General features: G+C 32.6%; 1 long non-coding RNA gene across 1 annotated transcript; it reads right to left on the reverse strand.

The window, feature by feature from the left end:
• Positions 1-500: 500 nt before the first annotated feature.
• LOC127729508 (uncharacterized) lies at positions 501-4,749 on the reverse strand. The gene is made up of 3 exons (XR_007994660.1): positions 4,315-4,749; positions 3,356-3,451; positions 501-692 (listed from the first exon to the last, which is right to left on the reverse strand). It is a non-coding gene; the product is annotated as an uncharacterized LOC127729508 (long non-coding RNA).
• Between the last annotated feature and the right edge of the window lie 22,275 nt (positions 4,750-27,024).

Below are 27,024 nucleotides of genomic sequence, written 5' to 3' on the forward strand. Positions count from 1 at the left end.
CTTTATTTGAACTTGAAACAAAAGAGCTGTGTCTGCTTGAAATTGAGGAATTTAACATAGAAAGCAATAGGGCCATGAATTAGTGGTGTACTTCCTTATGACCCTTTGAGCCTAGTATGCTAACAAGGCAAGATTTGCATGGTACCTATATCTATGTTGCTGCAATGTGGTCAATACAAACATGAAAATCATAAATGCTTCTAAAAAAAAATCCCATAACTAGACGAAAAACAAATTACTTAGTCTATATATACCAGTGCAAAATTTATAAAGAATTTTGAATGAAATTGGATAGCTGTTAAGATTACTGTACCTATAATGCTCTACATCACATCCTCGGAGATAACAGAATTAAAATAAGTCATATGAATCTTCAAATTTCAATAAAGTTGAATGTGTTTTTTTATACTTGAACGGCTATAGGTTTTACTATAAAACAAGTGTACATTAACTTTCTTGTAAAAGAAAAACCATAACATTAAAATCTCATTAAATGATGAACTGTTATTTTTTGAGACATCATCCAATGGAAGATTTAACTGATGTTTTAAAGTTGGAAAGTTTCTGTTGCTTGTTTGGTTGGTTGAAATTGTTTCTGTTAGAAGTGTTATCAGTCTCCCAATCTGATGTTGACTGCTGTGAAAGTTCAGTTGTTGTTGACACTGACAGAAAGGTTAGCTGCGAGTCTAGATCTGAAAACCACAAAACATACATACATAAATCAGGATGTTAGTTTTCATATTTTTTCATTTTATTATTTTGGGGCTTTTTATGGCTGAATATATATGCAGTATAGGTCTTGCTCATTGTTGAAGGCCATATGGCGTATGAAGACCTATAGCTTTACTTCTATGTCATTTGTTCTCATTGGCAATCATACCACATTTTTTTTTAATTTCATATATACCACTGACAGGAAATAAAATTGACAACTTTTACTGTAAGTGGATGCAGTTACAAAATTCTCCCAACTAAAGCCAAATCATTTTTGCAGAATAGTTATTATCCACTCCTTTTAATAATGTCCAAAATAGCCCTTAACATCTTTACAACAATAAAAATTGCCTCCATTTGGTTTGGCATGTCAAATTACCTCTCAATATAATTTTACATTGAAAACAGACAATGGTGATAATTTGACCGCTTTTAGTGACAATCTTTGAAATGGTGGCCATCTTTATATCTGTTCTCTGTGTCAAAGTACAGCTAAATATCAATATTCTTTAAAATCAGACTCAACAAAATTGAAAATTTTATCCTTTATTTGCTGTGTCCATCTTTAAAAAAAAATTTCATTGTTTTGTTGGCATGTCAAAAGTGCTATAATTCCTTAATGTCAATTTTCATATAAGGCCATCTTGAAAATGTTTGCCATTTTGGAAGAAAAAACAACCTTACTTTGTTTAGCAAGTCAAACTACCACTACTATCCCTAATTAACAATTTTCATTAAATTAACCAGTGTTGAAATTTGTGCCATCCTTGGTGGCCATCTTGAAAATGTTTGACATCAGATAATCATCCACATATTGTGCTTTTCTTTTCACTAAAGTTTCATTAAAAAGATAACACCAGTTATCTCAGAAAAGGACAAATTTTGTGGAAGATGAAGAAAAAATGCAAGTTTGGACAGAACATTCAAGCTATAACAGCTCTAAATTTGTAATGGGATTAAATATTTGACAAAGAATAGGTTTCTAACACAGAATAAATATGGTATAAAGATAAAGTTTAATAGATTCAGCATGTCAGAGAACCCCGAGATCAAATTAAGATTTAAAATTTAGTTTAATTTTGGACCCTTTGGACCTCAATGTAAACCAATTTCATAATAGGGCCCAAAAACTAAATACAGGTTAGATTCAGGCTGAATCAGCATCTTTAAAATTATTGTTGAAATCAAACACAGTTAAATTATGGACCCCATTTGAACCAACTTGAAAACTGGGACCAAAATCATAAATCTAAGTACATATTTATATTCAGGATATTTGATTATTTCTATTTATCATTCAAAGAACCCTAATTCATTGTAATTAGAGTTCAAGTTTTGTTAAAATTAAACTAAGTTAAAATTTGGACCCTTTGGATTTTAAAATGTGGACAAATTTGAAAACCGGACCAAAATTAAAAATCTAAATATAAAACATTTGCATTTTGTATATCAAAAGAACCTCAAGAATTCAAGTTGTGTAGAAATAAGAAAAAAAATTTTGGACCATTTGAAATCAATGTGAACCAATTTAAAATGGGGCCCAATTGCAACATCTTAAATTATTTAAATACATTGTTAGATTTACATGTAGCATATAATTAAGAACCCAAATAATGTATTTATTTTAATTTGTTCTTGTCCTAAACATGCATGAACTATTTGTCATTGGACATTAGCATTACCAACAACCAATCAATTAATCGAACAGGTGAAATATCTTCAAAAGTACCAATAAAAATCTCCCCCCTTTTATATTTGAAAAAGTAAAATCACAAAAATACTGAACTCCGAGGAAAATTCAAAAAGGAAAGTCCCCAATCAAATGGCAAAATCAAAAGTTCAAACACATCAAACGATTGGACAACAACTGTCATATTCCTGACTTGGTACAGGCATTTTCTTATGTAGAAAAATGGTGGATTGAACCTGGTTTTATAGCTAGATAATAAACCTCTCACTTGTATGACAGTCAAGATAAATTCCATTATATTGATAACTATGCGTGAACAAAACAAACAGACACAATAGGTAAAATTGTCAAAAATAGGGGTACAGCAGTCAACATTGTGTTATCATCTTAATCACTATAAAAACAAACAAATGTAACGAAGAAGCACAAAAAGGCATACATCAAATTTAACATCCTCATTTTGCTTATATTATACTATTTTATATATCTATGTAAAATCCACCCATAAAGGATGGAAGGTTTTAAGTACTGGCGTAAAATCGCGCGTTTGAAACTCGCACAGGTAGACATAAAATAATTTTGTCGTTCAAAGTATGACGGGATACATAAATACAGAGTCACGTAAAATGGATATCACAAAAAACAGACTTAACAGTAAAAGTAATACGTATTAATAAATAAAATAATTGAAATGGAATGTATGAACAGTTCATTAGTCATTGTTAGTTATTGAATGGAAACTATAGGAGCCGCCCAATATAGTACTACAAATTAAAATTAGCAAAGTGATTTTTCAATGGGAAAACCAAGTTAACAAAGACCTGTTTAATAAAACTGATGTATAACATGTAATTGTATAATTATGTTATTATATGAGTGATTACATATACTTTGTATGATTACCATGTTATACAAACAGTTAAATTAATATATAAGTTAATAATAACTTACCAATGTCTTCTTCTATACATGTATTTAGTTTGACCTGGCTATTGTCACTTTTACAAAAATTCATCTTAATTGAGCATTGCTTGCATATATATAGCCCTACAAATAAAAAGTGTTAAACTATAAAATAATTCTTCAATTTTGTTTTACATGAAATAAAATATATCAGACAGGAAATGTAGGGTAGTGTAGCATCACTGTGCATGTAGTTTAAATGTATGTTTTTTTCTTTTAAAAAGGGCTCTATAAGTAATCTACATACATGTACATGTAGGGTCCTAAAATTGAACTTTATAAAAGTTTGCAATGCTTTTGATTTTTTTAGTCTCCATGGCCTATTAGTTCATTAAAAAAATATTATTCTCTGGATAAAGTTGTCTAGTGTTACATGTACAGTTTGTTGTACAAATGTATGTAAAACATGTATTTGTAGGAGGCTTTTCCACGAGATAAAACTTTTTTTAGTAGACAAAGAGCTGAACAACTGCCAGTAAGAACTGAAAATATAACTTAGGGGAAGAGAATAAAAACCTGACCTGCTAAACTTGGATATGTTGAAATAGATTTTGATTATTATCATGATTCTGGTCTATAAATTGATTTTTTAAAGCAGAAACTAAATATATATTGTACCCTGGTTAATAGCTTGAAAATTAAAATTTTGTCCTAAGCTGACAAGGACATAAATATTTTGACCATTCTAACCCTCCCCCTTGCTTTTTTAATCAAATGGTCCCAAGACAGAACAATGTATATACGGATATATATTATTTGCTTGCACTTTGCCATAGGAAATAAATAAGATGTCTTAGAAACAGGTCAGGTGTAAAAGAATATTCACATGCCCCTTCAACACCCATCCCCCCCCCCTTTTTTTTTATCTAGCTAATGTATCAATTGTTGGTCCTCTAATTTCAGATTGACTATATGGAACAAATGAAAATTGATTGTAAGATTTGTACCTGTTCCTACTGGAATAACTCGTCCTGTATACAGCCTGTTTTGAAAGGGTGAAGATCCTTGGTCAGCTTTGGCTTTGCTGGAAGAGGGTTGGACGAGATGTTGACATCTTGCTTGACTATCATGTCAATGAATTCCATAAAAGTCCCTGTACTTCGAGCATATTCAAAGACAAGATGATGTAACAACCATGGGAAAATAAACCACTCCTTGTCTTATATAAAATAAGGAGTCCTGTTGGAAATTCTACACCATAGTTTTCAGTATTATTCAGACTTCCTAAATGTAGATGAATGGTAGTCTGTATCTGTATGAATATGTTTGGTTACCAATGCTGGTTTCAATACCATGGTAGAGAGAGTGTCGTTGATTTATTGATGGTGCGCCAGAGCAGTTTTGACACTCTCAATCTCAATTTTGGTGCGAGCAAGGTGGTTCCACTCCATGCACTCGCTCACTTTTTTTTTACAAAGAATGATTTAGAATACTTTTGTTTTGCTCGTTGAAATCTAAAAACACTTTTTGCTGTTCATGGACTTATTTTTCCAATCAATATTTATCATGTTTATTCACTAAATTATTGTCATGTTTGTCAAATTTCTTGGCAGTAATTATTTTTTTTGGAAATGCTATTTTGGTCTTTAGTGCATTCAGATATCTTAAATAGTTTGTAATATGTAGATGTATAAGACTGGGATAGCCCACATGCTCATCCTAGATTATTAAAGTCACAAACTTCACTGTAAACATTTGTCTGCCAAACCATCACTGGGAGCTGACATGTTTGAGATCTTACCCAAGGAAGATAAGTCAATGGAAGAGCATAAAAGATGGACTCCCTGGTTTCAGACAATTTATTGGTTTTTGGACTTGCAGTACAAATACGTCTTATTTCATTTTTCAGACAAATTGATTTTACTTGTTCGAATGATTTTATGAGCCATTTTAGTACCAATTGTGTTTAGAATTTAATTAAAATCAAAATCAAAATGTGTCAATTTGGGACTAAAATCACCATTCTTCCAAGGCATAAATTAACATATAATAGTCATTTGCCAAGCTTAATATTTTGTTTTGATATAAAACATACCCCATAGTTAAAACCGATATAAGTTGCAAACAAATCCGGAATGGGTCTTGCAAGATAGAAGCGAATGAAAACCACGTAAATTCATGTATGAAAAACACCGCCTTTGTCTCCCTGCTCCTGGCAATTTGCCAAATCGTTTAAATTTTCATTTGTATTGATCATAACATAGTAAAATAAATGAGTTTCAGCTGACATTACTCTAAAAACTCAACTACCCCATTTAATATGCTTCTGGGTCATTCTTAAAAGGCATAAAAAAGTTGGATTTTTCCTTGGTTTCATTATTAATTTACAGAATTATGCAAATGAGGCTGTTACTAAAAATAGATACGATTCTGTGAAAAATTAAGTGGTCAAATTCTTTTATTTTATGTCAAGGATTAAGCTGATGTATAAAAATTTGTCAAGTGATGATTGTCGATTTGGACGATTTTCTGAATATTGCATGGTTTTCTGGCGGATTGGCTCTTAACAATGCAGATTTTGAATGACTTCAAGAACCAATCCTGGATAACAACGAGGATGACCAAAAGACGAGAAAGACTACCAAACATGTACCATGTGGCTTTGCGTACAATGGTAGGTCAAACACCTAAAATATCGAATGAACCAGTGGTTTATCGCGGTGCCGATGCTGCTTACAAATTTGTTGAGTGCATGGTGAACGAGCAGGAATATATCGAACAGAAATTTAAGCATGGCGTCCCCATGGCCATGACTGGAAGTGATTGGCAATCGTTTACGAAGGCTACCAATTGCCAAATATGCCATAAAAAAAAATATTGGAACACAGAGTAAGAGATCACCGTCATGTGACTGGAAAATTTAGAGGGGCGTTTCATAACGACTGTAATATCAACTATACGTTTACAGGTTGAATTCCAGTTGTATTTCATAACCTTAGTGGATATGATAGTCATTTAATCATGCAAGCTATTAGAAAAGTTGAAGGGAAACAGTTGATTTGTATCGCTTATAATATGGAAAAAATATATTTCGTTTTCATTGGGCTGCATGAATTTTATAGACTCGCTCCACTTGGTGGCTTCGGCTTTAAAAAAACTAGTTGAGAACCTTGCTAAAGAAGGTTCCAGTAAATTTCAACCTATGACGAGATATTTTGGAGAAGAAAAGATTGAGTTACTGTTAAGAAAACAAGTATACCCATACGAGTATTTTGATTCTGACTAAATGTTTTCAGAAGATAAACTACCACCGATTGGAGCGTTTAACGGTTCATTATCGGGAGAAGGAATCTCCACATTGGATTACGCACATGCACCACACGTGTGGCAATCTTTTAAAATACAGAGTTGCGGACAGTACCATGACCTTAACATACTATCAGATGTCCTTGCATTAGCTGACGGATTTGAAAATTTCAGAGAGATCTGCGTCAACTACTATGACCTGGATGCTGCACATTTTTATACCTCACCCGGGCTTGCATGGCAGGCTGCCTTGAAAATGACACGGATTAAATTAGGACTACTCACAGACGTAAACATGCATTTGTTTATAGAGAAAGGGTTAAGAGGGGGAATATCAATGATATCCCATCGCCACGCCAAAACGAGCAATAAACATGTACCAGAGTACAATAAAAATCAACCAAAAAGTCACGTGATGTACCTAGATGCAAACAACTTTTACGCATGGGCCATGTCCCAGGCACTCCCAGTTAAAGGCTTCAGATGGTTAGACGATTGTGAAATAGAGAATCTACATATCACTGACATTGCAGATGAAAATGAAGATGGTTATGTGCTCGAAGTAGATTTAGAATATCCAGGAGAATTACATGATGCTCACAACGAATATCCACTGGCTCCAGAAAAACTCAAGGTTACAAAGGATATGTTATCAGCCTATACCAAAAAGCTGTTGAAGGATTTAAACTTAAAAGGGACATCGACAGAAAAGTTCATACCAAATTTATATCCAAAGGAAAAATATGTAGTGCATTATAGAAATTTGAAACTCTAATTATCACTTGGAATAAGATTGAAAAAGATTCACAGAGTCATGACATTTAAACAGGAACCATGGCTAAAGAAATATATAGGTTTTAACACAGAAAAGAGAAAGATGGCACAAATAATTTTGAGAAAGATTTTTTTCAAATTAATGAACAATGCAGTCTTCGGAAAGACAATGGAGAATTTAAGAAAGAGAACAGATATCAAACTAGTTAACGACCAATCAAAAGCCAGAAAACTAATCAGCAAACCAACGTTTCATGCCTTTAGAATATTTAACGATGGTGGCTGTTTACATGTTGAAGCAACGATTATACTTAAATAGACCCATCTACGTGGGATTCACTATACCTGATTTGTCAAAACACTGATGTACGATTTTCATTACAATCATGTAAAGGATAAATATGGAGATAAATCAACATTCTTGTTTACAGGCGCGGACTCGTTATTCTACAGCATTAACATTCCTGATACATGTATATATCAAGATATGATGGAAGACAAGCACTTATTCAATTCATCCGAATTTGACTCAAAACATCGGCTTCATAGCACAATAAATAAAAAGGTGCTAGGAAAGATGAAGGATGAAACCCATGGAATTCCTATACATGAGTTTGTCGGTCTAAAGTCTAAGATGTACTCATTGATATATGAAGAGGATGGACATGTCAGTGAAAAGAAAACAGCGACGGGTATAAAGAAGAATGTCATCAAACATCACACTAGACATGCACACTACATGCAATGTCTGTTTAACAAAGACATTCATATGTCTACTATGATACAGATCAGATCCTATTGTCATGAATTATACAATATATCTATTAACAAACTGGGTCTGTCACCATTTGATGACAAAAAATACTTACTAGATGATGGTTTAAGTAGTCTTGCTTATGAATATTTGAGAATATGAAGTCTTTAGACAAAGGTATCAATCATTATCATTTGAGCAGTTAAAGAAAACGGACGTGTTTTAAGAGCTCTCCGTGATGAGTACAACCTGTCCAGAATGTGATATGGAATTTTTGGGAAAAAACAATATGCTTAGACATAAGAAAATTCAACATGACATCAATAAACCGTATCAACCGATCAGTCATGTGTATCCTCCGAGCAATGATACGTATCCACCGCCTCCTCTACCTCCTCCTCCTCCTCCTCCTCCTCCTCTTCCGCCGCCGCCGAAGAATGTGGAACTTCAACATCCGTTTAGCATGATGTTGGCTGGACCTACAGGGTCAGGAAAAACGTTTTTGATGAAAGCATTATTGGAGAGAACACGGACTTTGATTAAACCAGTTCCTGAACGAATTATATGTTGTTATAAACGGTGGCTGCCATTATTCAGCGAAGTGCAACAGACTATTAAGAACATTGTATGTGTGCAAGTAATTCCGGAAGACTTTAATGATGATGCCTTCATAGACACAAGATATCCAAATGTAATTATCCTGGACGATTTAATGAGTGACGACACAAATAGTAAAGATGATTGTGAACTCTTGGTGGAGGGCAGACATCATAGAAATCTGAGTGTGGCATGCATCGTACGAATGCTTTGTCGAAGGGAAAAGGTAGTAGAACCACGAGCATCAAATTTAAAAAAAATTAATATATTCGAAAACAAGAACATGAATCGTAGAGGTGTGTCTTATAAGTATATAAGAAGAAAAGAACCAGAACCAGCACATGTCAAAATGAACAGATGTATTTACCAGACGAGAGAGAAAGCATGCCTTCCTGTGACGACTGTGGAATAATATTTGAAAGTGTGCACGATCTGGCTAGACACACATGATTAGGAAATGTCCTGAAAATATAGATGTAAAACGTAAATGGGATGATGATGTGGACACCACACCACAGAATCTCGTTTGTATATTGACGATGGTGAGGACGTACCTTTTACGAAACTAGCCAGAGAAGATAATGAGGAAATATGGAGTACAAAAGTAAATAAATATTTGGATCAGGGATTAAACAAATTCGATGCTGAGCGAAAAGCCAATCGAAAAATAAGAGGAGAAGACTTGGATTAATTGATGTCTAAATATGGACAGTTTCTTCAGTACGAACTGCAACTACGTAATTGTAAACTTCACGGAAAGGTCGTAAAAAAAGCAGAGGAAATGATAGATGGTGAAATGGACTACAAAATATCCTTACAAAAGTATAAACATATGTTGGAAAATTACCTTGGTGAAGTCATTGAAACTGACAGTGATGATGAGGAGGAAGACGACGACAAAGACAGTGAAGAGGGAGGGGAGGAGAAAGTTTGATAATGCAAATTTGCAGATTTAACATTGTTGTGCTGATATTAAGAGTAGTTATGGATATAAAATGTGTTTTCAGCCGTGTATCACCTTCACTTGTGATCCAATTAATGGATGGATCTGTCGTAGAGTTGTTACTTGTTTAGACGTTCTTATCAATTTTCTTATCCAAACTCTTTCCCGAGTGAGTCTATCCTCCCTTGACCAAACAGTGTTGTGGTCTATGATTTTAATGGTCAGTCGATTGAGATCTGCCTTAGTGTGGCCAGGGGATCTCAAATGTCGACTGAGAGGAAGGTCTGGCTTGCATTCATAGTCGCTACGATGGCCGTTCATTCGTTTGTGAAATGGCTGTTCTGACTCGCCAACATACTGTTTTCCAAATTTACACTGTAGACGATACACAGCATTTGTAGTCTTGCAATTAACATTGGTTAACATATGGTGTATTCCGTACCAGTGGAGTGACTGTTAAAAATCTGGGTATTCAGAATTTGTTTGCAAGTTAGACATCGTTTGTTTCCGCATCCCTTGCAAGAGCCCACAGACGAAGAGCCTGATTTAGAGGATAAATCAGCTCTCACCAGCAAGTCTTTAAGGCTTTTAGGCCTACGGAAAGCCAGTACAGGTGGCTCGGGAAAGATCTTGGATAGTTCGCGGATTAGGTGTGATATCTTGTCAAATATATATATATATATATATATATATATAAAAGAACTTTGTCATCTGAAAACATTATTTTCTTTAAAATCTCCTTACAATGCGGATGGATCCGTGGTAGCAGTATTTGAAGACAACGTATTACGATCTGTATTATAGTTATACAGAGTCGTAAACAAGGACGGAAAAGTTGCGATTTATCTGATATATGGAGGGAGTGAACTATCACGGAAAGACTAACTTCACGTCTCGACAGTTTACACCCCTGCACGAAAGATACTATTGGCCATGTCGTGAGTTTAAAGATACTGTTGAGTGGTAGACGACTCTCATATTCCTTTATCTCGATGTATAAATGGTTAAGGCTATTGTTTGTTATTGTAAAGATAACACGTGGATGGCTCTCCGACCCATGTTTGTTTATATCACGGGGATATAAAATAATGAAAAAACGTAGAATATTTTTATTTTTCCACTGTGTAACCACTATGTAAACCTATATGTATGTAAAGACAATACATGATACAGGTCTTGATAATGATTTCACATGTATAGAACACGAAATCAAACTAAAATCCTACCCTAGCCTAATTATCTAAATAACACTTTGAAATGTCAAAAAGTATTATCAAAAGAAACAACAAACCAAAAATCATTTATTAGTGACATAACACTTTATGATGAGCTTATTCTCCAAAATAATTAATTGGTTTAATTAATTTTTGTCATTACAGATGATAATGACGTCAAAGGGTATCCTCAATGGGTATGCTCATAGGTATCCTCTCCCATAGGGTTTGCATTGAGTTTATGGTCACTCAAACTCAATTTCCCTATCTACTGCTATCGATGTATAACTCTCGCATCCCTTTATTAATGCTATCGATAGCTCTACTTAAGTGTAGATTTTATACAGCTGCGTCATGCATAGTACAGGAAGAATTAACTTAAAAGCACCAACCATTTATTTTGTGTTAGCGGAGAATATTTTTTTCTAGAAACAAGGTTTTTGCAAACTTTTTTATCCTTATAATTTTTTGAATAAGGAGTTTTCTTAGACATCAGTGTTGTTTTTAAAACTAAGTTTCAAAAGAAACAAACAGTTCTTTTCATTTTTGGTCTTGTTTTTCAATGGTCGGTGCCTGACAGCATTTATAAATTCTGTTTAATACGCGTGCAAGAAAGAACGCCACGAAAACAGAGAAAAACATTTTCTTAGAAATACTTTCAGGCTGCATTTTCGAATTTTCTCTTAAATGGAAAAGGGTACATGAATACAGTATATTCCCCATCAAGAATTTGGCATTGATAACAGATTTTTGGTTGTCCCTTTTACTTTATTCACTTACTGCGATGAAAGGCGTTAATTAACATGACATATTGAAATGACAATTGCGTATATAATTGCTGACGAATGTGAATATTGATCACTTAATTTTCTTTCTTTTTTAATAATTGGGTTACTGTCTGATTGACGCATACTCACTATTTTATTGTTTTAGTTTGTGTTTAGGAGTGCATCCAGTTGCACCTTTTTATTAAAAAGAAACTAACGCGACCTGACCTTCAAAGAGTCGTTACTTCAAATCGACTGAAATTTGTTTAGGAAATACGAAACCCCTTCTCGCAATTTACTTATTTTTTTTTAACGTAACAATATCTTTATTGCATATTTGCTGTAACAACTTACTAAGTTTACAGCTTATAACTTAGTATCCCTCATGTTAGTTTACCTAATAGTCAAGGGAAGCACTATTTGGTAAGATATAACTTATTCGTAATATCAGTATCTATAATATAATTAATTTCACAAATATATTTCATAAATCATTTGAATATACATACAGATCTTTTGTTTTTTCTTTCCTTTTTTTTTATACATAACTTTTCCAGGATCCACTCCGTTATCGATATGATCATATGATCCATTTAAAATTTGGGCACAGTGCTGCTTCAGCAAACATGTACGCTATCGGATGATCTCGAATGTGTCTAAATTAGGCGAGTGACAATTTTCAAAAAGACGCTTAGTTAACGACTTTAGTGCACCCACCTAGCATACGGCTATATTATATATCATTCGAAAGCTTATTACCTGTACTTTCATTTTTGCCCGGTCGTCAATAATTCGTACGGTGCAATTTTCGTTAAATCAAGGTCAAAGGTCTAAACTGAGCATTCCAAATGTTTGCTATAATTACACAAAATGCCATTTTCAGGTACTTGTATGGCTTTTTATTCCCTAAAATTGGTCTAAACCTTATAAAATATATTACCATGATTTCAAGTCAAGTGCAAACTTAAATGTTGATTGCGCTATATTAACAAAAATTGCATTTCTTGAAAAAACTTCCAAAAATGATAAAATTGCAATAAAATCTAAATGTTTTCTGAAATTTGAATATTTGTATGTCAAAAATAGAATAGATTTATTGTTTATGGACCGAGGGAATTTTTTCATCATTTTAAACTGCAATGAATATGATGTAGGTCCAGATGCAGCCTTCTAATGAAGCTTTTGTAGTTGCCCCAAAAAACACCATCTGCAAATGGGGATCATTTAGCTTTTTTTTTTGCTAGATAATATTGCTAATATCGGTAGATAATGATCAACCATATTTAAAAAATGGTTATGGAAGAACTTTAAAAGATGTATATTTGATGAAAATTAGATTCCCGATGTGGAAAGACATGTTACGAAGATTATGCTCGTTCAATGTTCGAAAGAAAACTGTCTGTACCATGCGCTTTTCAATGTCAAATCCGGCGAATTCCTTTTAATGTTAACCCATTATAATATACTTTGTTTGTTGTTTTATTATAAAATTAATAATTCAGATTAATTAAGATTGAATAACCTTCATGAACAACTGTAATCACCATACTGGTTTATGTATTGTTCACACAATTCGGTACAGTGTTTTAAGAAGATTTGTTTGTCTGTCTTACTTTTTCGCCATGGTCATGCTGTCATCTGTTTTTCTTCGACCATGGTTTGAGACTGCCTCCATATTATTTTATCACTTCTTTCAATCAAAGAAAAGAAAACCATAAATTTCAAAGCTGAGCGAAAAAAGACAACAGAACTTAAAACTCAGATATTGATGCAAAAAATAAGTTATTAAAACAACATAAATTACAGAACTCTAAGTGAAATTTCAAAACAGAAAGTCTCTTATCACATATCAAAACCAAAAGCTGAAACACATCAAACGATTGGAAAACAGTTGTGATAGACCTCGTAGTTCTCTCTCCATCTCTCTCTATCTTTATATGATATAGCGGAAATGTAGGAATCATCTTGTCCTTCTTCCTTTTTTCTTTTTTTCTTTTCATTCACATATCCATATGTTAGTCTCAAAATTGTAATGAGCAATATTCCTTCGACATTTCTTGGCAGAATTATGGAAGTTCAAAGTGCACATATAGAGGTTATACATGAAGGGATTTGTTTCATAATAGACATATTCAAATAGCGCTAAAAACAGTAATCGCTTTAAATTTACCAGAACATACCTGCTTTCAAGCTATATCATTAAGTTAACCCTAATCTTATTAAAATGTAGTTCTCTGATTTCGTTATTCTCATGCGATATATGAGCAGGCGAGTCGTGATTTATCTTAATTTTAGTCAGATTGTTTTAACCCATGTTTTTAACACTTATACATAACATTTTGTACGGTTTTTTTCATGTCAACTTATATCACTTATTATTGTTGTGAGATCTTCGCACCATAAGAAACTTGAACCAAAAAATATGAAAATAAAGTGAGAAAATCGCAAAAAGTCGCTGTCAGAGGGCTCAGTGCACAATAAATATCCACGAACATAATTTATGATCAGATGACATAAAACCAATTTAAAAAACTGGATAAATTCAACCACAATTTTTTCATTTCTCACAATTGTATAGATATTTTAGAATAAAATAACTTCATTTTAACCATATGTATTCTTAATATACATGTACTATCTTTAATATGCCAATGATATACCAATGCTTAATAGATGATCTACTAAAATAGTAGATCGTGCTCTTTTTTTTTAAATGCCTAAAATGAAAATATTATGTGGCAAATCTACATTGAAATTTTAATGCAAAATCATGGCCAATTAGATTTTTCCCTATATGCACGAACTTTCTGTGTATTCTATCCTTTAACATTTTTGCAGTTTTAAAATTTGTGTTTTTCGACATAATATCGACTACATACAAATTTTTTTAACAAAGAACAGCTAAAAAAGCTATTTTCTTGCAGATATTTTGGGCAACTGCATGGTTGTTATAATTGGCTGTTTCATTAACAAGAAGCGTAATTGCAGTAATTTAATGATGTCAAAAACATCCTAAGCACTAAATAAAATATGTTATTTGGTTTTATGGTGAATAACAGTTGAATCACAGACAGAAAGTTTGATTTTCATGCATTTTTGTCATTTTCAATGGAATTTCTGGAAAACGGCGCTATTTATTAAAAATCCGACATTAATATTTCAAAGTGCTTTTGATAAGTTGCTATTAACATCTGTTCTAACAGATTTCCATATGTCCATACAAAATATCATCATTCAGAAGACAGAATATACAAAAAATGCGGACTTCTTGTAAAATTAGAAGTGGTCCGTCCTTGACCTTTCGTTGTGATTTGACAGAAACTGCACCATACGAATTTTTGACGACTGGGCAAAAAAGGTAGTGCAGATGATGTGCTTTCGAATGGTATTTGATTTAGCCGTATGTTAGGTGGGTGCATTAAAAATAAAAGTTTATGGTTAATGTCATTCGTCTAAATGTTCTTATTATAAACAGGATATAACTTATTTGATAAAATTTGGTGAGTATACAAGTTTTTTTTGTTGTTTTTTTTTATAAGTTTTCTACTAATCTGTTGTATGCCGACGTATATATGTATTGCACAAGTTAAATTATTCTTCTGAGAATACACAATATTTCTCTACACTTTAAATTAATAACCGTGATGATACATGTATATCTTTTTTTTTATAATGTTTATGAATCACACATTATGAAATCTAAAAATACCGTATGTTACATGTCGTGACTCGTGCATGGTTGAACATGCTTACAAACATATCTTGGACCTGAGACTACTATAACACATATATACTGTGTTATAGTAGTCTCAGCTTGGACACATGCCGACATGCATGGTTGAACCCTTCTCGCAATTTACCAAATGGAGTACTTGTAATTGTTTGTTCACTTTTGGCAAAATATGGCCTTGAATTTCAACTTATTAATAAAATGTAAATAACCAACAATTTGGTTCTGAAATGGGTCTTTATCAAAACCCTAAATGCTAGGTAAAACCAATCTTTTGATGTAGGCTCCAAAGGTTTTGAGATTTTGTCAAAATTAGATGGTTTTGTGCATTGTTCGGACCTAAAACACAAAGAAATATGAAGAGAAGAAAATAAGCAAATGTTTTTTGTTATTAGATCAAAATATCTTTAAGATTCCAGTGCAGAGATCCAGTTTATATATAACCGAATTTACCATATCGATGATTTTACATTTATTTTGTATTTACATTGTATCATAGGTCAAATTTATTTGTTCAGTGTATGTTCAATTGTGTTAATATGTCCTTTGATTGAGTTAAGCTATTTCAGTTGATATTTTATAGTGTGTCTTTCTATGTTGTGATGTTACACTATTGTTTCAGAAAAAGGGTGAAGGTTTGGTACCATTAAAACGTTTAAACCCGTTGCATTTGTTTGCACCTGTCCTTAGTCAGGAATCTGATGTTCAGTAGTTGTCGTTTGTTGATGTGGTTCATAAGTGTTTCTCGTTTCTCGTTTTTTATATAGTTTAGACTGTTGGTTTTCCCGTTTGAATGGTTTTACACTAGTAATTTTTGGGGCCCTTTATAGCTTACTGTTCGGTGTGAGCCAATGCTCCGTGTTGAAGACCGTACTGTGACCTATAATAGTTTACTTTTATAAATTTTGACTTGGATGGAGAGTTGTCTCATTTGCACTCATACCACATCTTCTTATATCTATATATTATAACGTAATAAGATTTGTATCCAGGTAAGAAGTTACAGCAGGTGGTATGTATACTAAATTGTTTATCGTCTTCCATTATACATATGACGACGACATTTAGCTTTAGAGCAATTTAGTGCAAATTAAAGAAAAACGGATTTTAGAATATATAACATAATGTCAAAAAATAACTTTACAATTTTAGAATATATAACATTATGTCAAAAAATCACTTTGCAGGTAAACATTATTAATGTCAACCGCAAAAGTACCGAAACCAATATACTTATTAAATTTCGTGTAATTTAATTTTAATACTCAAAGTTTAATAAATAAGACTTAAATGTCTTACATGTTAAATTATTTCAAACGCAAACTACACCAATAACTGTCAGTTGAAGCTTCTGCAAGAAGGTCAACCAAAAGCCATATTGGTAGCTGTACCACAGTTAGACAGCAACTACATCTGTTACCATTGGGGATACATAGTATTGCCATTTACCACATCAGCCTTCTTCAACCGAATAATAAATACAAATGCAGGGGTATACACCACTTCAAGTACAGATGATACTACATATACTTTTACTTTTTAACACTGGAACCAGTTGAGATCATTCATTTAGAGTGCATTTCTTTCTAGCACAAACGATGCAAACGACTAAGCGCGCACATGTTTTGATCATTTGTTTCAAACATACGTTTGCAAAGTTTACATAAACTTTGACAAACTATGCACTCGCTAAAAATGCGTCTGCAGTTTGTCGTTTGTCGTTTGTTAGTACAAACGCTATATTTGTTTGTAACTTCAACCTTTAATATATTAAAATCAATCGGGTCCAAAACCAATCCAGTATATCCTAATTTATAATCCTTCGTAATTCATCCATTTTCTATGTGCATATATTTAGAGTAATTTAGAGCTGGTATAACTCTGTGAATGATACATATTTTTTTCTTGCGGAATACATTTTTCATAATTCATACTTGCATGCTGGTAGTATGAGACTTATGTGTGTATTTTAAGAATAGAAATTCATATCTGTTATGTGTTTTTATTACCAGTATTACAAAGAGGTGTTTCGGTTATGGTCATGTAGACCTAGGCCTATCCTCATCAAGTATCCCCTATATTTTACCTTTGTTGTAATATTTTAGAATGGTTCGAATTTGATTTCACTTATGGGGATACATCTGTTTACCAACAACACGTGCATGCATTATTGAAAGTTCAAAACAGGGTCAGAAAACACGGATTAAAGGATGCATTTGTTTCTTCTTTTGTAGCGTTTAGCAAACGATAACAAACGGCACACAACGTTTACAACATTTTGGTTAGAAAGAAATGCACTCTAGGTAATGTTACCTTATTCAGTTTTATCAAATAACTAATGTTAGCATGCACACTGATATAGATTTTAATGTTTCTGGAAATATCTGAGAAAAAGTTTTAAAATGTCAATATATTAATTTTGGTATATTGTTGTCAAACATCCAAATAGATCCAGAAATTACTAAAGTACACGACGACTGTTCGTTTGGTACACAGCGAAATATTAACATTCTTATATGGAAGTGGTATAATGAGCAATTCAGATTACTTGAAGCATTTTATCCAGCAAGTTCACGCGGGAAAGTGGATTTAGAGCTTTGGTTATTAAACATATCATTGACATGCCCTATTTAGGAATATTTTGTGCTTTTTATCGTGCATTGATTGCCAATGTTAATTTGCAAAAAACTTGAGGAGCTATTCTAAATGATAATCACATGTACTATATAGAGATAAGATATCCCTAGTACTCCGTCAGTTCACTCACAGGCAGTGGTCAGCAATCATCGAATTAATCTATACAAATTAATAGTCACCACAGGCTAATCATCTGTTTTTAACCAAGATGTTATTAGAGAAGGATTTAAAGTTTAATTCTCAGATGCTGTTAGACCTAATAATGAGGTTTTATCAAAATGAACATTATGACCAGTTAAATAGTTTTAAAGAAAACGAAGACGTTAGAACTTTAGATATAGATACCTTAAAACTAAGATTAGAGAAGAGTCTAGGTATCAAAATAGATGAACTATTGAAAATGCTAAATCGGGATATAGATAGGTCAGACTTTGTCAAAATTGCTCACATTGGAATTCAAATTGCAAACGAAGACGGTTCTGATGAAATGGAAACTCCAAAGAAGAAGAAAAAGAAGCGAAGTGAAAAACCAAATGTACCTTCGGTCAGCTTGTTAATATAGTTTCGTCAATACGTTGTCACCATCGCCAGTTTGTCTTAAAGTTGTGGTGTATTGAGTATTTTGTCAGAAGCGCGAGTTGCTTATATTTTGTTTTTTGTCATCAGGTAGAACCTGACCAGGTGTATCTGTGAATCTTTAGATTCAAAAATGTAGAGAGCCTTTTATATTAAATAAATGAGTTACAAAAATTTTTGGTTAAAATCCACAGTGGGCATGCTTATAGAACAGGAACTGTGGTATCTATGTACTTTTGTTCATTTTTGAACAAATGGTCAAAATTGCTATAAAAAAAAAAAAAACAAAACAAAACAATGGCGTAAAATTACATAGACTTGATGGTAGCATTTCGGTAAGAAATGTATAGTGATTTGTGGGTGTTGTTTATAAGAAAGGTCACAGTTGGTAGTCACTGTGTGTTTTAGACACTTTTTTTCTATGGACAAATGGTCAAAATTTATAAAATTGCTGACGACTGGGTCGTTGTTTCAAGTCTATAAATATGGAATTATACAGTGGTAGTTACTGTGGTTTAGGCACTTTTGTTCAAATTGAACAAATGGTCAAAAATGTTTAATATGGTGACAACGTTTTGAGTGTTTGTTTAGTAAGTTATTTGTGAAGAATTGTGATGTTGATCGAAATTAAAGGTTCTGTATACTATTTTAAAATAGTAAAATAATGCACTATAAAGAGTGTTATAAGGACAATGCAAGTTTCGGCATTGATTACAAAGGATAAATTATGAAGTCAGGTATGATAATTTTGAAATAATCAATTATGGCATTTAAAGGGCACAAACTATATATAATAAATGTTTATCAAGACAAAGAATAAATTACATAAATTAATTTAAGAGAGAATAAATTTGTGAACATTGTACATTTTCCGAATTTTATCTCTATATATTCCTAATTTCTATATATTATATTTTACTCCCGTTTAACCCATTTTTTTATAAAGAATTGGTGAAAAGAAAAAAGAAAAAGTGTTTTAAATCAAGTTGAAAAACAAATACACTTGAGAAATTTTGACACATGAGTATTTGATTTATTATAACAATCTTTTGGGAAATTTATTTATCGGTAAATATCAATTTTGTTTAGAAGTTTATGATCGCGTGTTGCTTAATTACGGAATAAAAAAAAATGTTTATAATATAGATTTAATTATACAGATAAAATTAAGTTAAGTTCACAATAATTTATAATTTTTCAGTCTACATGTGACGGTTCGCCTTTAGAGAATAATTACGGATACGACAAATGATAGGATATCGGAATTGGAATCATATCTCCAAAGTACAAAATACTCAAAGCAAAAAGATAGTTTACGTGATGGTCTTGTGAGTTTTCTGTATCCAAAGAGGACATTAGATGATGCTTTACCATCGGATGTTCGTAGGTTTTTGGTGGTAAAAGATGCAAGTGGAAAAACGCAAATTCATATAAAACAATATGAAAATAAAAGGAATAAGGGAAAGTTTTCATGTTGATGTCCGTGTAGACTCTCTGCTGGTTCGGTTGATAGTCTAATTGGTCAAATTTGTGCAATTTTTAGGGATAATGGTAGAGGGGGTGATTGGAACGAAGTATTAGGACTTGGCAATCCAGCCGGTGCACCGGTGATAAAAAGATATTTGTCCGCTGTTAGATTAGAACAATCGTTAGCTGCGACATCTCCGAAAAGAGCAGTCCCTCTGTTTTTTGATAAACTTATACTTTTGTCACGGTACATTTCATAGAAGTTTTCGAATAAGAGATTAACAACCGTTCAGCAATACATTTGAATGCGTGACATAGTTTTGCTTTTACTGGCGATCGCGCAGGAGATCTTGGTTAAGTCCTAACAGATCAAATTAAATGGCTTCCAAATAATGAAGGAATCCTTTTGCGTCTTGTAACCGGGAAAACTATAGATATTCGAGAACCGCGAATAGTGTTTGTATTCCCGTCGAGTAATGTGGAAATATGTTCCTATTATGGGATGGAAAATTATGTAAAATTTTGTAAAAAACATGACATTGCATTAACAGGTGGATATTTTTTCCGTCCTTTAGCATTGTCTCAGAATGAGATTCTAGATGCACCGTTTTCATTATCAGCCACTAATGCGAGATTAAAATTGTATTTAAAGGATCTTGATTTGTGGGAAGGTGAAACTCTCCATAGTACCAGAAGTTTGTGTACTTTAACATTAGCTTGGTTAGGAATTAGCAATGAAATAATTAAGTCACATGTAGGCTGGAAATCGGATGACATGTTAAAACATTACATTGCCCCAACCGTCTTATGTGATAAAATAAAGTCTGCAAAGTCATTATCAAAAACGAGTGAGGTTATTCCAGCTAATGTGTTTGCGAATATAGAACAAATTCAAAATCTTAGGAAAATTGTTGACTGATTAAATAATTTTATCAAATTACAGAATCAAGATCTGTTGTCAGAGATAGAAATCCTAAAAAAAGTTTGAGTGTTGATGTTGTCGCCCAAGCCCTAACGGAGGTCAAAGAGTACGCGGTCCGTTCTTCAGAGATTAACGTTGATACCATGCAACTTAAGCTCATGCATTTGGACGAAGTAGTACCCTCTCATTTGGTTGGGGAAATTCAACTTTCATATACCATACATTAAATTTATAGGGCATTTCATTCCTTCGAAGCAAGTCTATTTCATGTTTATTATACTTTGATGACCGATTAATTGAAGATTTTCATGGTAATCTTTCTAATGATCTAGATAACATATTGCATTAAGATATGCTGTTAGACTTATTATAAGTTTAGGGTATTTTTTGAATATAGATAAATCTAGTTTCCTGCCGAAGTAGTCCATAACATTTTTAGGCATGATTATTGATACTGTTTGTACGTCATTTTTCATCGCAGAGCAGAGGAAACATAAATTTGTAGTGTTGAGGGAAAACATGTTAAGCTGTAATTCATGTCCAGTTGCATTGATTCAAAAATTTACTGGTATGTGTATATCGATATTTTTGGCAATCCCAGGGGCAAAACTTTACAATTCGGTATGTAATAGGGCTATTTCAAAAGCTGTAAAGAACTCAACGATAATTAAAATTGATTCAATTCTTAGGGAAGAAGTTAGCCATTGGAAGTTTTTAGATAACTGGATAGAACCACTCCCTTGGATAGCAGAAAGACATCATGTTTTGTCTATTTTTTCTGATGCATCTGATTTTAAATGGGAGGGGGTATCATTGTTTAGCAATGGCCAGTCACAAACATTTTCAGAATACTGGAGTGACAAAATAAAGGGTCGCACATTATGATAAAGGAAGTACTGGCCTTGAAGAACGCTATTATATCTTTAGGTGAAAAGTTAAAAAAAATCGAGAATAGATGCAAGAGTAGATAACAAAGCCCTAGTGTTTTGCTTGGAATAATCAGCATGGTAAAAACGAAGAGCTGAACAAACTTTTGAAAGATATTTTTCAATTGACCTTTAATTCTAACATTAACCTATCTGTATCTTATGTTCATACATCTGAAAATCCGGCTGATGGACCCTCTAGAAATTTATCTAAATCAGATGCATCAATTACTAAGCGAACTTGGTGGTACTTGCAATATTTATTTGGCCCACACACACTTGATTTTTGTTCATTTGATAGTAACACAATGTAAGATGAAGATGGTAAATCATTACCTCATGTTACACCTTTTCCCACACCTTTTTCATCTGGGGTGGATGCTTTCGCCCAGATATACAAAGAAAGATATTACGCATTTCCCCCTTTTTGTTTGATTCCCACTGTAGTAAATTCTATTTTACAAAGAAAGACTTAGCTGTACTTTGGTTTTTCAAGATTTTAAACCAGTTAAACCTGGGTTTCCTGTAGTTTTAGCACAAGCGAGCCAAGTAGTTCCTGTTGGTTTTAAAGGGGATACTGGAGTTTTGCTTTATCCCTCCAAAAAGGGTTTTCTTTCTGACAAGAAGGGTTTGCAATCATGGAATATGCTTGCTGCAAGTTTTTCCTTTGATAGAGTTCATGAAAAAATTGAAAATAATTTATTACCTCCTACTGTTCCAGTTTTAATTATAGGTGATTCGATGATTAAATTTTTGAGCAGTACAAATAAAAATGTTAACGTTATTTCCATAAGTGGAGGTAAATTGTTAAATTGTTACTTTTCTTTGGTAGAATTTTTAAAAACATTCAACAAGTTTTATAGTGATTATCCATTGCGGAAAGAATAATTTTAACAAATCTGCAAAACAGGAAACAGCTCAACTTGCAAATGCTGTAAGAGATATTAATAACATTTTTCACCTTACATCTGAGAACAGTTTTCATTTATTTTTTCTGGTTGTGTGCATACAAAAAATGAAGTTATCAATTTGAGAATTAATAAATTGAATAATATTTTGAAAGAACTCTGTAAGAAGGGTCAACATTTGTATATAGATCAATCAAATATTTCATCATCAGATTTGAGAGATGTTGTTCATTTCGATAAGTCAGGACAATTACTTTTCGTTAGAAATCTTAGTGGATTTTTTAACTTTACTTATTTTTGTATTGTTGAAGAGGTCAGTATGATTTTATACATGTATAAGAAGTTTTCAAGTTTGTTTTCGTTTCAGATACATTAGTTTAGTAGTTTGTTTTTGTCTGAATTATTACATATGAAACTTTGTTTTGATATGTTTTAATTGATAGAATAAATATATATGAGAAGTGCCGTTATGTTTATTTTCACACTAGACACGTGTATCAGATGAATAACAGAAAAATGGTCTGTTATTATAATAAGTCAGTATCCTTTGACAGGACACATCAATGTCATGTGGCTTTAATTGCGTTTGGTATGGTACTAAACTTTAGACATATGAATAATTATGAGATTAGTAGTCTTGGATAAAGTAATAAATGTTTTAGATCAGTTTGTTTTCACAATCTTTAAATGACCCTCTAACGACTGTAACTAATTTAATTCTATGTCTCCTGATGACAAATGTATCTGCATCTCATTTCCTTGCTAGAAAACGGAACTGCATGTCCCGTTGTCTCTTATAATTATTGTGTGACGGATTTTTATTGCTTAAGTTTCAGATACTTACGTGTCAGATTGTAGGTGATTCTATGTGTTTTCACCCCATACTTTTTGCTTTGATGTTCATTCAATTTTGTTTTACCCTTATTATACAAAATGAAATGTTTTAGCATGTGAATGAAAAGGAAGTCATCGATTTATGTTTTAGGGAAATGAATTAAGTATTGACAGTGTCGGGAATTTGTGTTTGTTTGTGTATGGAAGTTGAGGAGGTTTTGTATTTCGTATCACGTCTCTTGTTCGAGAGGAGATATTTCTCCTACCCCATATCTTATCTCTATAGGGACATGGGACCATCATTTATAATAGAACACTGTTCTAAATGATAATCACATGTACTTTATAGAGATAAGATATCCCTAGTACTCCGTCAGTTCGCTCACAGGCAGGGGAAACATATCTATAGAAAAAAATATATAATATTTATGCAATAGGGGAGAGTAACAGCTTCACGGCCGAATGTTTATGTAGGTATGTGCGAAAGAAAAAAAAATTAAACAAAACAAAACAAACACACAAACAGAAAAAAAACTAAAAACTAAAAAACTAAACACATACACCAAAAAATAATTAAATAAATAAATAAAAGAGAAAAAATGCAATTTAAAATTTAATTGTACTTATTTAGTCAATTTCGTACGGTTGGTGATTCATGATGGATATTTTGATGTTTCGTCATGTTGGAGAAAATCGTTATGGAGAGGTCTCTGGTGTTGTCAATCCATATGGAGATGGTTTAAATTTTTGTTTTCAAAACGGAAAACCTTCATGTTACTCTTTTAAAGTTATTGGTACAAAATGTGTATATATATATACATGTAATGTCAGAAGTTTATTCTTTGTATGAACTTATGGTAATGTTCATTTTATTTGTTAAATGATGATATGATCGCTGTGTGAGTGTCTGCACACTTTAGATATAGATAACCTATTACTTTGCCAGTTTCCTCGACTGTTCTCATGTCTCTATAGTCTTCTCAGGAGATATTTCTCCTACCCCATATCTTATCTCTATAGGGACATGGGACCATCATTTATAACAGAACACTATTCTTTCAATAACTATGGTAAATATTTCAAGACTTTCTGTCATAATAAAGTCGCAGTTGAGTAAACAGTTTGATAATTTCCCTCCACAAATAGAATTAAATTCAAATTAAATGTAACTAAGGGTTGTGTAGGTTAACCTGTCAACATTTGGTTGTTTGAGATTTTGAGACATTTCCAGAAGTGAAAAGATATTAAAATCGATGTTGTACATCTGTCATATGTTAGAAACAATATACATATATGATTTTTAATACACAACTTAATTGCAAAAAATAAAACCCTAACGGGTTAAAATGCAAACATAATATCCATGTACACAAGAAACATACAATACATGAAAAAGTTCTAAACAAGTGAAGTTTATATTAATAATATACATTTGTATATATAAGTATAAAAAAATTATCTTAGGTAATTGACCAATGTAGACCTTATTTTCGCAACTCCATGGAATGCTTTTATTATATAGCTACAACACTAGACAACTATCTTGATTTGGATCTAAAATAGTTTACAGTTTGGGTTAAGCTGGTTGAAATTATGATAATGGGTTTTAATTTTATTCATAAGGGGATTTCTAATATAACTGCTGATTTGGCAATGAAGGACAAAGTGTTCCTCATCATCTAAATTTTGCAAACTTTACACACTCTTTAATTTATCTTGCAATTTTCTTATATCGACCTAAGGTGGTTTGTTGCTCATGCATAATGCATTGGTAAGTGTATATTTTCAACTACTGAAACAGAAATTAATATAAAAATATATATGTGATTAATTATCTAGCTTGTATAGTTTTAAGTATTAAAAAAAAAATGATTTTTAATTTTTCAGTTATTTACGTCACTTTATAATTTAAGTTTGAAATGTTTTGATTATTGGTTAATGTATTTGGCACACAGCCTGGCAGCAAACCCCCCATTTTATTGCGGTTGACATTGTAACCAAGGTCTGGTTTCAATGTCAATCTGGCAGAATTCGCTGCATCAAAAACATTTCGTTTTATAAATAGTATCATTCACTACAGATGAACAATGTAAGGGTTTTGATCCCTCACCTGTGTTCCCACGGTGATCCAAATTGTTTTAATCTTATATTCAGTTACCACAATTTGTGGTAGTCATTTATATATATATTTGATAGTACGGTTGCAATATTCAGCGATATGCCGGTAACCTCATATTTTCAGATATACCAGTGACAGTTAAATTGCCAGCGATCTGCGGCACATACATACATTTATATTGAGATTACTTATATACAATATGTACAAATCTAAATAATATTAAAGGCTGTGGCCAAATACTGCCAATTTGTTATTGGGGTTCCACAAGCATCTGGGATAACAACTCGTTCGCCGTATGGCCGTGTCTGTAGTGAAATTTTTGGGTTGCATTAACGTAATCTATGTATTACTGGCAAATTATTAAGTCAGGGATTTCGTTATCACAAATTGCTTAAAACCTTTACTAACAATCTAATTAAAATATAGAACTCGGATTTCGTTATACTACATACGAGATCTAACAATGACCCCAATCTCTTTCACTTTTGTGACCTTTTTTTACGTAATATTTGACCCCAGAAAGAATTTTATCGACCAATCAGAATGCTCCTTATGAACGCAACCTAGGAATATGTTGAAGATGGCGACGCAGAAATGGAAAAACAACTTAGAAAATGCATTAACTGAAATTTTGCCTTAGTACAAAGTGAAAGAATTGAAATTTGAGAAGAGACAAATTTTGGAAATTATTTTGGAGATCAAAGATTGCATGGTCAGGCTTCCAACATGCTTCAAACGGGCTATGGAAAGAGTTTACACACCAGATATATGCTACCTGTTCGCTGTTGCAAGGAACATCGGAAAATGAAGGAACACGGTACAGACACTAGGACCGATGGTAAAATCGTATTCTTCGGTCCAAGTTTCCAAACTTAAGTCTGTACCGATAATCAAGTCCACTTTCAAAGGTAAATTCTCGAAAACAGAGTATTAAAGGTTGACTTTTTCTATCATTGGGCAACTCCTCAAGTGTTTATAAAAAAAATGTTTGTGGAGGATTCACAATGTACTTTAAAAAACATGACAGTATCCCAAAAAATACATTGCAAGTCTTCCAATGCATTCTCCTACCAAAAAATTATAATTTACAATGTCAATGAAGACATGGGATCAGATAAATCTAAATTCATTAGTAATATAGTATATAGATCATAATGATATTCTACTGTGTACTTGCAAAGATATACATGTATACCTACGCCTGCACATAAAGAAGAAGTTTTAATATCAGCATACTTTTTAC

Source organism: Mytilus californianus, unplaced genomic scaffold (assembly GCF_021869535.1).
Source record: "Mytilus californianus isolate M0D057914Y unplaced genomic scaffold, xbMytCali1.0.p SCAF_2, whole genome shotgun sequence".
NCBI classification, from domain to species: domain Eukaryota; kingdom Metazoa; phylum Mollusca; class Bivalvia; order Mytilida; family Mytilidae; genus Mytilus; species Mytilus californianus.